Source organism: Acartia tonsa, chromosome 6 (assembly GCF_053477335.1).
Source record: "Acartia tonsa isolate MP-2025a chromosome 6, ASM5347733v1, whole genome shotgun sequence".
NCBI lineage: Eukaryota > Metazoa > Arthropoda > Copepoda > Calanoida > Acartiidae > Acartia > Acartia tonsa.
The window spans coordinates 38,637,717-38,651,313 of NC_137265.1; the positions used below are offsets into that span (position 1 = coordinate 38,637,717).

The window sequence follows — 13,597 nt, forward strand, 5'->3', positions numbered from 1 at the left end:
GCAAAACTTTTCTACATTTATGGTTGATACGTCCGTCCGTAATAGATAGGTTTGATCGTTGATTTATTAAAAAAATTTGCTTTTCCAAATTGAAAATTACCCAAGATTATTTGATTTGATTTTTTAAAAGCTTCGACTCTTACAAATGCTGGAATTGTACAGTTACAATTTTATACAGAAAAAAACCATAGCATTTTAAGCTTTTTTACGACAGATTAATGTATTCTTTTTACTAGTATCTGGTTTGTTGGACTTCGCTTTTATGGATGTTTTCTTGTTTATATTTCTACTAAAGATGTAATTTTACATTGCATTTAAGCATAAAGATTAGTTTTAACATACTTAATATTTTTAATATGGAATTCAGTTATTAAGAATATTTCCTTAGAATAGTGCGGCAGTTAAAATGTGAACTATATAATACTACTATCACCAAGCAGTTGTATGTGTGTAAGATATAGCATACGACGACACCGACTTTCCCTCATATAAATTTGTAAGCTTTCAGGTTCTAAGCTATTTGTAAGAATAAGGGTGTTCACTGTTCACCCTTTTATTATATTTGGGTCATCAAAAAGGACATAACCCAATCTTTCCCGATTTTGTATAATTTTTGATGGAACACGACTCCAGTGACGTCATATTTTTCTTTCCCGAAAAAGGGAAGGGGGGAAGAAAAAAAGAGATGGGAGAAAAGGAGGTTTTCCCCATCTCTTTTGAAGAGATTTTCTTCCCCCCTTCCCTTTTTCGGGAAAGAAAAATATGACGTCACTGGAATCGTGTTCCATAAAAAATTATACAAAATCGGGAAAGATTGGGTTGTGTCATCAAAAAGTAACAGTTAATATTATCATTTGCTATATGGAGATCCGCGCTTCCTTTAATTTGGACATTTTGCTGCCTGGCTATTATAATTTTTGCAGTTTAAATAAACAGATTACTAGGTGAAAGTGATGACACGCCGAGTTTTTATTTAGGCAAAATGATATTTATAAAATATGTAATTGCTGGATTAATAGTTTCCTTCAGTTCTTGTCAAGCTATAAAGTGTAAAATTTGTAATGTAAGTTTTTTCTCATTTTTTATAGTAGCGAAACGACTCTATAAGTTATAGCCAGTGTTTTTTCTCATTCTGTCTGTCTTTTTACTTTCATATTTTATTCTGGCCTTAAAACAGGAATCTTATGTAATAAGACAATGACCAATAAATTGATGTCCAATGTCCACCCTCAATTATAATAAATAAAATAAGCTCTTCTGTAGTCTAAAATTATCGGCTGCAAAGTTTGGACACTAAGAGCTTGGAACCAACTAATCACAAAAATAAATAATATCAGTAAAATAAAAATTTTCTCGTATTCATTCGAATCCGGTGGATAGGAACCGGTTCTCATCCCTACGATAAAACTATGTCTAGCATCGTATTATATCCAGTTTTCCGCGGATATAGAATGTACAATCATAAGATTAAACCAGTTTTTTTTAGCCGGTGCAATCATAAGATTAAAACTAGTTTTTTTCACGCCCGGGGTGCCGAAGGCACCGGCTATATACATTCTATATCCGCGGAAAGCCGTTTATAATACGATGCGAGAAATAACTATTATTACCTTACCTTTTCCTGACTCTGTGTTTGTTGAATATTTTTGTAATTTGAATAGTTTATTGTTCATTTCAAACAAATAAACATATTACCCATATGTTAAACAATAGTTTTCTGGTTAATTAATCAAAATTGTTATTAAGCAAGGGAGACAACATCCATAAGTAGCTAAGCCTTTAAAGTAGGAAAACTGTGAAAAGAATTGTGAAAATTAAATGCACACCATTTCTATGTTTCTATTTCCTAAAGTTAAAGACAATTTGAAAGATGCTTCATTATTAACAAGTAACATGCAAAAGCTTCACTGAAAAGCCAATCATTAAATTTAGTCAAATTTTAGATAAAAAACACTTAATTTAAAGTTTATTAAAACAAATGAGGATTAATTTTCAGAAAAATATGATTTTTGTTTACTTGATAATATTTTTAATTTTTACATCAGGATCAAATGGATTACAATGCACATATTGCAGTGTAATGATTTATTTGTAAAGTTGCTACTTTATAAAAGGGCACACGTTTATGTCTGTCCGACTGACTGTCGCGTCCACCAGTCATAGAAAAATAATAGATAATGTTTAATATATCACGCTGGCTAATGAACCGATTAGACTCTTTACACCTGTTTTTATTAATTATAATTGTAAACAATTTTCAATGTGTTTAAAAAATGAGAACTAGATTACTTATTTTCAATTGTATAAAAACAGAGATTTATTCATTTATTATATTTATTAATGTAAAGATTTGAAAATCACAAAACCTTAACCATAATAAAAATTCTCCCCTGTTTAATGTATATATCTATATTCTTAAGAGAATCGAACAAACCAACAAAAGGACAGACACAATTTTTGGGGACCATCGTTTAAGATGTCCCAAAGGACATAAAAATGACAAGAATTCATTGAAAATTAATTTTGAATTAGTGGAAGAAGTGAAAACTTTATGCCTTTTTGAAGAAAAAAAACATAATAAAGATCTAGATTAAATGCAATTCATCAAACTATTGTCCTGTCCCTGAACACATGAAATAGATTTTTAATCTATTAATAAATGTATAACTATTGATATTTAACCCAAACAACTATCTTGTTCATGTAGTGGAGACTTTTTTTGTCTGATTGCAAATTGCTTTCTGCTTTTTTTAGCAACTTGCAGTGTTAGTATTTCCGACGCTACTGGCTGATATTCAAAGACCCAATTGAAAGTAGGCATAGGGTCCTCACCCCGTGGACATAAAGTTATTTAACCCCTTTCCCCTCTATTATTTTACTTTGAAATTTCATTCTAGGATTGTAGACATGAACTGGCCTTTGGTGAAACAATTGAGTGTCAAAAAGCAGATCCAACCACAGGACAAGAGGCAATTATTTTTCCAGTATAGCTTCGAAACCGATTTTTATCCGGTGGATTAGAACCAGTTCTCATCCATACGAAAACTATGTCTAGCATCGTATTATATCCAGTTTTCTACGAATATAAAAATGTACAATCATAAGATTAAAACCAGTTTTTTAGCCCGTGTCTTCTTCATATCAGCAGAAAGCTGTTTATAATAAGATGATAGCAATAAATATTCTAGAATGGCTTCGAATTCGATGTTTATTCATTGGATTAGAACCGGTACTATGCCATACTTAAAAACCATGTAACGCATCACGTATATAGACTTTCAACTAATATTAAAATAAATACCAGTTTTGTTGTCCCGGGCCTTGAGAGTAATGAATCATGTTTAGGCTGAAACTTTTTGTGTAACAAGTTGGTCCGACATAACCAATTCCTGGAACCAAGGATGTTTAACCCCAGGACAAGGAAAGTAATTGGCCATAGGACAAACGCAGGGATGACAAACGTCGGAGTGGGCACTTAACCCAACCTAACCTATTTTAAACTATCTTATACAAATCTGTAAATGTATAATCACCTCAGTGGGCTTATTTGTATATTAACCTAATCTAACCTGCATAGAAATCTTTAATTAACTTCCTATTTTAGACATTCCTGCGCGCGTTTGTCCTCTCCGACATAATTGTCACTCCTGCGTTTGTCCTGGAACCAAATAATGTAATAAAAAAGCTACTATTACATATTAAATTTAAGCGTTGTTAATCTGTGGCGTGCAATGGGGGGGGGGGGGATGTTGGATTTGCGCCAAGCGTAGCCACTCTATAAGTAATCTTATACCTTCATTGGGACATATAAGTGAAACTTTACAGAGAATATTGTTCTAATAGCACTGCTACTATAAAAGGTATCTAAGTATTTTATTTGATAAGGTTTTGTGATTTTTATAATTATGATTTTACGTATGAAATATAAAAATTATCCTCTATTTTATATATATATTTAGTTGGGACTCTGAATGTTAACATTGGCGTTGTCGATAAATATTTTAACATGGAGGATAAAAAGTCTGCTTGTACCAGAGGTTAAGAGTTTTTTTATAAGCGAAGCTTTTCTATAATTAGGGTCGGGACGTCCGTCCGTATGTCCGTCCGTGCGTAACGGATAGCTTTTTTCGTTGATTTAGGCATGTTAGAATTGTCCTGATTTCAAACTTTGCATGGTCATTCCTGTAGTAGTTTAGAAAGCGTAGCAACTCTATAATCATTACCAAAATGTCCGTACGTCCATTTTAAACATGTTGATTTTTTTACTTTTTTAACAACAAATTTTGATGTAATCTAATCATCCGATTGATCTGATTTTTTGTATACTGATTCCTGGGACAACAAAATACAATATTATAAGCGAAGCAACTCTATAATTAAGTCTTTAAAATGTCAGTATGTCCATAAACAGTATTCTGTATCAAGCATTTTTCAACAAATTTACTTACAATTTTGCATTGACTCTTATACATTTATATTCTGATTATTCAGTTCAGACAATACACAAGTGTTAATGTCCGTTTGTCCTTCCGTTTCAGCGCTTCGCTTTTATGGATGTTGTCATCCTTGTTTAAAAATGTGCGGCAACTTTATAATATTTCATGTATATACTCTTTAGGTTCGTCAAAAGTACCACCGAAATTTTTCCACAGTGATATTTTCCCCCTTATAAGTTTCTCTATATAAATCTCCAGTGAGCTATTCTTAAGTAGGGGCAGATATTTTGATTCTAGCTTCCATTTTTTTTCTAGATGACCTCTTTTATTGCGAAAAACGAAAAGTTTAACATATACAACAAACAGACCAAGTACATTATATACTAAGCGTTTATTGGAATAATTATCTTTACAAATAAACAGTCGTCTATCTATCAGTCTACGAGAAATTATAGTTTTTTCCCTGTCGTTTCTAATAACAGGCAGACGGACGAACAACTGGTCGTAAACAGGAAGGAAATACGGACGGACAATTCAAATTATAGAGTATTTTACTAATTCAAAGGTATGAACAATTGTATTCTATTAAATAATTATTTATTTCAGCACATTTTGCATGGAAAATTCGAGAGGCCAGACAGTAAGTTTGACAGAGGAAAACTATTTTGCCACCAACTTTTCTGTCAGCAAAATAAAAACTTGATGAAAAACTTTTATTCTTGTTTGTTATCATTAAAATTAATTGATAAACTGAAAAGTTGAGTGCTAAATAGTTTTTCTCGCGAAATATTACTAATTTTAGGGTATTTAAGCCAATAATTCGACTCACTTTCCAATATGGCTTCAAAACCCATCAATATCCACTAAATCATAAAAGGTTCTAAGCCATACTAAAAAAACATGTATTTTAATATATTCCGGACAATTTTCTACGAATAATAAAATACAAAAAAAAATTGTAGTTAATCTTATAAATTTTTAAGCAGAAAGCAGTCTAGAATACAATAAGATAAAATATTAAAGAATAGAAAGATTAGTAATTTTGGCACGATATCTAATAGATTTAATATTCAATAACCAACCTAAATGCAACATATCATTAAAATGTCAAAAAAGCTTTTAATCTATAAAAAAAAATTTAAATTCAAAAAAGTTTTCAATTGTAATTGCCACCCCAAGATATTCCAATTAAAAAAAAACACATTAACCGAAGCTAGTAAAAGTGGAGGCACAGATTAAATCATGAGTTGGAGGACAAGTTCAGTGGATTTCTTGTTGTTGTATGTGCTATTTACCCAGGGAGGGAGGGGACATTTGGGCTGTTTATTACACTAGTCCCCAAAGTTTTATGATGACGTTTTCTTATTCGTTGCCCTAACAACTAAAGTAACTTTTATTGAATTTGATTGTTTGGTTCATTTATTTAAGTGTAACGTTTCTACCAATTATTTTAATTTACAGAAGGGTTACTTTTGCATGTTTAATTATGTAAATCAATTTATACCTTTAGATCCCTGCATATTACGTCCAATTCTTTGTTTTCCTTTTAATAAAAAGTAATGCGATAATTTCATTTATAAAAATATTACTTTATTTACGTAAATGCATTTTCTCCATATTACCTATTTGCGCATTAACCACCTTCTATGTAACGTTAATTTTTTATTATGGGGAAAATCTTTCTAAATAGATTTAGTATGCTATAACTACAGAAAACATGGAGTAGATGTAGATTTACTAATTAATTTTCATAGACTTTTCAGTCATTGTTTATAATGATTAAATTTAGAAATATGATCGACCAGGGTGACACAACTGACAGGGAATTCAGCTGTGTTTGTACGGTATGATTTTATAAAATTTTAAATCCTGTAGGAAGGTAGGGGATGGGTAAGAGGGGGGGGAATGGGGTATCTTTATTTAAGCCCGCTGCGAGTTTCACTTTATTAGAAAATAATGAAATCTGACGTAGCATCTAAGTAATAATATATCCATTATTCTTCAACTAGAGTAGTCTTTTGTTTGGTTTTAGTTTATTTCTATTAAGATATAAAGGAAATTTGTACCACATTTATAGAAAAAAAACCTTGTTATGCTTCAAAGAAGGTTTTGGGCAAGGTTGGGGGGTTTAAGGCAAACCCCTCCCCATCGGGAATACCTACTTTTATTACTCTTGCCCTCTACGAGTAAAATAAATGTCTAGGTTAAGTTTAAAAAAAAATAAATCTTAGAATAAACTTCTAGCCTATTAAATTTTATAACATTAAAGCCATAGTTTAAACTATGCATACAAGTTTTAAATAATCAGATAAAATCCCCCAATCCCTCCCTCAGCAAGGACTTTAAATTTAAATGTTTTTAAGTAATTAGTCTCTATTATGATAAATTATTATCAAAGATACTCTACAAGTAAAGTTTGTATCTCTGTTATATCTACATCTTATATCATTCTTTTTATTTTTTTCTAACCTTTAAAAAAAAGAGGATGTAGTTTAAAATAATGCTATGGTCCTTGGAACCTATAAAAACAATGATCTCAAACATTTTTGAAAACAATAACCTTAAAAACTTTGTACATTCACATTACCAAGTTTTTCTTTTCTTTTGCCCTTTAATATTAAGTTTGTCTGGTATTTCTATTAATAAACATTATCTTTTTGTTTTAGACTGATTATTGTAACAGTGGAAACAACTTAAAGTTTGAAATGTCTATCTTATCCATGGTTATCATTCTAATTTCAAAAATTTTATAAAAATATTTGTTTACCAAATTGTTAATCATACTTTAGATTAAATATATTTTCAGGATTTTTTTTATAAAGTACATTGTTTTTTTCAGGAAAATTTATTTTACAACTTTTACAGATTTCACAAGTTTATGTTTTTATCTCGTCTTGTTTTATGGCAATGACAAGACAATTTTTTTATGGAAATTGTTTTATGCAGGGGCGACCAAGCTTTTTATTTTGGGGGGGGGTAAAATTTTTTTAAGGGGGGGGGTAATTAGTTTTTGGGGGGGGTAAAATGGCGCGCGAAGCGTGCCGCAAATTTTTTTTACCCCCCCCAAAAATTTTACCCCGGGGGTAGAATTTGCTTGGGGGAGGGGGGGTAATTACCCCCCCTGAAATCTGGTGGCAGGGGTAAAATTTGTTTACCCCCCCCAAAAAAAATTTACCCCCGGGGTAAAATAATTGGGGGGGGGGGGGGGGTAATTTAAATTTTATTAAAAATTTAGTATTAAAAATGCGCGCAAAGCGCGCAAAAATTTTTTTGGTTAGAGATTTTTGATTTTGGGGGTGCCTACGGCACTCCCAGGGTAGGGGTAAATTTTAAATGGGGGGAGGGGCCGCCCCATTACCCCCCCCCCCTTGGACGTCTTTGGTTTTATGACATATGTTTTTAAAAATATATTCTTAATTTTACTTTCTAAAGAAATATACCTTTATGACAAAAGTTTTTATGACCAATACAATTGAGTAACATTTTTCATTTTTAAAATAAATTAAAACTATGAGATACAAACTGTACAACTAGGATTGGGGACATAAAATCTAAATTAGAGTTTAAAATTTAACCCACCTCAGCAATTATTGATAGCTAACTCTTTGGCCGACCTTTATTTGCTAGTTCGTATTAACAAATTTATATTTAATAGTACCCAAAGTTTTAAAGCCAAAATGAATTACAGAATGATGAATTTCTGAACACAGTAAAAGTGTCGGACTGATTATGACGTAAAAAAAATTAGCCAATAAGAGGCCATTATTGACCAATGGTAAAATTTATAATGGCCTCTCATTAGCTAATTTTTTTTACGTCATAATCAGTCCGACACTTTTACTGTGTTCTGAATTTCTGTGAAAGCATATTTTTCTCCTTTGTAACTTTTGTAACTCACTTCATAAATATTTTGCTTCCATGAAACAAGCCGGAAAAATAAAAACAAGAATGACAACATCATAAGTAGCGACCTATTCAATATCAAGAAAAAATAGCCGTTGACAACCTCCAATTTTTCCATCAGAAGTTCAACTTCCGTCAGATCTTTACCGACAGATCGAGTATATTATATACTGGCTGCGATTATTTGAAGAGAATCTAACAAAATAGATTCTGCCGTCTATCTTGAATAGTTGCTGAAGAATTACATTTTCCCCTAAACTTAGCTGGCAGACGTATTACTGTTAAATGAAAGATAAAAGTAGCTTTGCTTCTAGTAAGAATATGAAATATAAATGATACTTTCAAAGACTGCCCTTGACATGTGTATGGAAAAGGAGGATCTAAGAGTAATTTTTAGATTAATTAACAATAAGTATTGTAGGCTGAAAAGCATAGAAATTTAATGTGACACAAAGTTATGATAGCTTTATGGAAATGGAGTAAAGTTTGAATATCCAGCAACAAAACATCAAAGTATCCAAGAAACAAAATTGCACAAAGAAAATGAAAAAAGAAAACACTTTTTTTACATTTTTTTTCTCTTCTCAGTGGTAATTAAAAGTTTGTATGACAGGTGATGAAAAAAGAATTTTTATGTTACATAAGTGTTCCCTTCAGACTTCTACAGTGGCAGCGTTCGAATCTTTTTGCCTGAACGTAGCTAGCAGGAAGTCATATAATGTTTTTTTTTTATAATTTTAACGTGAAAGGCGTTAGTTTTCACACAAACCAATCTTGTTATAATTCGAAATTTCGAAATTTTGCATCACTTCATTCTGAAGACGGTGAAAATGGTATCTACTACTGCTATTTTTGGCCGTGGCACTAATAGTAAGAGTAGGTGGGAATGCCTTGGCCCTTAAACAGGCGCAACCCACTACCAGGCTTATTTAGGACTTTCAGACAAAGGTCCTGAAATTAAAGAGTTGGTTGTCTGTTGGATGTGTCTCAACCTAATATTCATGGTGGCTAGAGTATCACATCCCATAACAAACGGATGCTACTCTTCTCTGGATAATCAATTTAAAATTGAAGGAAATTTCACCTCAACGAGGTAATTGACGAGATTTGATTATTTCAATTTCTTTTGAGATTTAAACTCTTCATCTACGTGTTTTTATCTCCATTTAAAGTACAAGTGACACTCAAACAAATATTTTCTTTTTGAAAAAAAACACTTTTAAAAGCGAAACTTTTATACATCAAGGGTCGGGTCGTTGGTCCCTTACAGATAGCTCTTATATTTAATTTAGGCATGTTAGAATTGACCTTCCGACTTGATGATTCATGTAAAAGACAGTTTTAAAAACGTAACAACTCTACTCTATAGCCTTTTTAAATAGATATATTATGATGTAATTATCATAATCCAAAAATTTTATTAATTACCCAGACGATTAGGAAAAATAATATAAGTGAAACATTGCTGAATTCAAGTATTACAATGTAAGTGTGTACATTTTAAGCAACATCTATTTAAGTAATTTTATATTCTGTTAAACGAAATTTTCGTTCAGACTTCTAAACAATGTTGAATAACAAATGCCATGTTAGTCTATTTTTGTTAATTTAACCCTTACAGATCGGGGGGGGGGGGGGCTCCAAGAGCCCCCCCCCCCTCTAGTTTTTTCAATCTCATTTTTTTTGTAGGTAAGATGGAGAGCTGTAACTTCATGACTTTTTAAGTTTAGTAATTATACGTCGGCAAGAGTTGATTTTATTAGGATATCTGGTCTGTGTCGGTTGTGGTGTCCGGTCAAAGTCGGTTGGGTAGCAAAAAAAATTAGAAAAAATTCTAAATAAATCTTAATTTCTACATTATGACTTTTGTGTATAAGGTAGAAACCTAAAATTTTTTTGGTGAATACTTAGATATCAATGACCTTCTGAGAAAAGTGGTGTTATGACCGTTTGACCGCTCCCTGACCGACTTTATGACCGATTTTTGTCCGGCTTTTACTACAGACATATATCATGAATATCGTGGCTTCTATTAGAGCTAGAGACCTATAATTTTTTTTGGTAAATCCTTGAGCAATAATAAACAGATAAAAATATTAATTTGCGCCGCCAACCGCCGTTTTACCGCCGTAACCGCCGAAAATAGCGGTTTTCGTTATTTGCCGTTTTTCGGCGATGATCAGAAAAAGTATTTTTTTTGTTATGAAAAATAAAAGTTCGTCCTAAAATTTGGTCATCCTAGCTGCAAAATTAGCCGCTCTACAGCTGTTTTAAAATTTAGCAGCTGGCCGCTAAAAAGCGGCTAAGGAGCGGTCTGGCCGCTATGACTAGAAAAAGTAACTTTCTCTAAAAATACACATGAACCACCAGAAAAAAATTTTACGTCTTTATCTGTACCAGGAGCCGAGATAGAGGGGGGGGGGGCTCTTGGAAACCCTCCCCCTCCCCCGATCTATTAAGGTGGGAATTGGGGCCCGATCTGTAAGGGCTAAGTATGTCTATCCGTACAGTTTATTAAGCTTTGCTTTTATGGATGTTGTCATCCTTGTTGTACTATTAATCTAATATATTTTTCAAAAATATTTCTTTAAACAAACAAGAAAGACAAAATATATTAAAAAATTAAAATAAGTGAAATAAATTTGGTTATTAAAATTAGTCACCTACTCTATAATATTCAATATTCGTCTGTTACCTTCTTTTAATAAGATTGATAACTATAAGTTATTAAAACTTGGTTGAAATACTTATATTAATGTGAAAATATTTAGGTGTATTTTTGTCATCAAAACTGAATTTCACAGCCTCATTGAATTTCATGGGTGTGAAAATGACAGTAAAACTGTGTTAATGACAGTAGTAAGAGTGTAATTTTGACAGTGGATACAAAAATATTGCCAAAAAATACAGCTAAAAACGAAATTGACAAAAACACACCCACTTTTTGTCAAAACACAGTAGTTGTATTTTTGCTAGTGGTAAAAGTGGCAGCACCCCGTCTATAACAATGTTATTTTATTTCATTGGCTCAAAGACATTGAGTCCCTTTTGAATTTTAACTTGTCGGTTTCAAACTGGAAGTGGCTGACCTTTAAACCAATATTTTGAATGTACATAAGGGTAATTTTGCTTATTATTATTAGATACGTTTAAAAATTTATCATCCATTGTCTCATCTCTCAAGATCCGTGGAGATTACACAATTGTTACATGAAGATCAAAAGAAATCTATATATAATTAAATAAATACTTTTATGTTGCATCAGATTTTCATGTTCTCTAATAAAGTGATATTTCCAGCTGTCTAACAAAACGATACCCCCCCCCCCATCCTACCCCTGTTTCCCATAACCTCCCTTTTTACAGTGAAAACGAACTGGCCAATAAATAAGGCACATATTGGCAACTTAAATTGACGACAAAGTTTCCTTTGTACATATATTCAATTATTTATATATCAATTTATATAGAGTTGTGCTTTAAACAGCTTCTTTGTAAGTTATAATGTTAAAATGTGCATAAGACCCGACTGTTCCCAACGTTGTGATGTACTGACGCACATACCCTTATTAATAAAGTTTAACTTAAAAAAAATGCAAAAAGTTTTTTGTTATCCTCTTCAAATTAATCAATCTTTTCAATAAATTATTTTCTACCTAGAGATTTTGATAAAGAGTTTTTTTATATTTTTAATGCAAAGATTTTCTTTCAGTTATGATTATATAAGTTGGTATCTTAGTACGTTTGAATATGTCAGAAACATTTTGTAATAATGTATTTTCACAAAGTTTCAGCAGTTTATCTGTATTAACAAGTATGACAACGCATATTTTGTTCAAATTTTATTAGTTTCAGATTAGTACTGTTATATTGTCAGACCAAATTTCAAAAATAAAACTTCATGTTCCCCAGAGCGTTTAGGACAGACTGACGGACAAAGTAAGTTAACCAGGGGAAGCTCAGTAGTTAGCAGGTTCTTCACCCTAAAAAACAGCTGTCTATCTCTAATGGGATCTGAGTAAATTATTTTCTTCCTAAGAAAACTGAATGTTCATTATACCGACAGACCGACGGACCAAGTAGATTATGTACTGGTTGCTTATGGATAAAGTGAACAAAATAATTTAGTCATTTATCTTAAATAGCAGCCGAGAAATATCCCCCATATTATTTCCAATAGACAGAAGGACAAAGAGTAGTATCTTGTCACCCTTCCCTTTCGCACGCCCATGATATAAGCATAGGAAAATGCGCAGAAAAGAATGCAAAAAGTGGTAAAGTTTAAAACAAATAGGACACATATTGCCAAACTAAAGCCTATTGGCAAAATTAATTTTGACTTTATGTACAGTACAGAATAGTTTTGTATTGCATCGTATTATAGACAGTTTGCCGCGGATATTAATATGAAAATTTTTACTATTTTTATCTTATCATTCGTGGAAACATGTGAGTACATTATCTTTATGTTTGGCTGAAAACCGGTTGTAATTCAGTGGATATTAATTGGTTTCGAAGCCATACTGGAAAAATATTTCTTTAAGCAAAACTTGGAATATAAAGACAATTATATTAAAACTTGGCGGTTTTCCTCAAAGTGGCTGTTCAGCACTGAAAACCACCCTCTGTATTTGTAAGAGGAATAGAATAAAAAGGTATGGAGTATTTTTGGCAGGTTAGGCCAGGTTTTATTGGATAATTGGTAGCCATGCAGGTATTTTGGTCCCAAAAAGGTTAAGCCAAAGTTGCATTTTGTTGACATTAAATGTTTAATGTCAACCTTGGGGCACCAAATAAAAAAAATCATGTTTGGCATATTATGGAAATAATTATATTCTTATAACAAGGAAACCTCATAAAAATGTGTAAATCGTTCAGAAAAACGGGCATGAAAAAAAACAACATTTTACCAGAATGACTGACCTAGGACTTTGGATTGTAGATTTTACTAGAACCAAAGTTTTAATTATAAAAAATGTTTTCTCGTTCGTTGGTAAAAACACTGGGTACTTAGAACAAGAAGTATCAAAACATTTCAACAATTGTAATCTACAGAAGGGATAATCTATAATTGTTCATCATCATTGAAATTGAGGATATTATTTTCCACGTTTCATCCCCTTGTTCCCTGTAATAAATAAATACTTGCCAAATAATCAATCAAACAAACAACTCACAAATTTTGGTCACATTTTCCTCCCAAGTCATTTACCAACAAAATAATTATGTTCATGAAATAAATTTCGTTGCTCTCACAC

The 13,597-nt window shown here is 31.9% G+C and overlaps 1 long non-coding RNA gene across 1 annotated transcript; it reads left to right on the top strand.

Annotated features, from left to right (window-relative positions):
- The first annotated feature begins 3,349 nt into the window (after window positions 1-3,349).
- Window positions 3,350-7,257, top strand: LOC145323368 (uncharacterized). Its single transcript, XR_013880932.1, has 5 exons — window positions 3,350-3,419; window positions 3,958-4,037; window positions 5,043-5,076; window positions 6,226-6,280; window positions 7,103-7,257. It is a non-coding gene; the product is annotated as an uncharacterized LOC145323368 (long non-coding RNA).
- The last annotated feature ends 6,340 nt before the right edge of the window (window positions 7,258-13,597 follow it).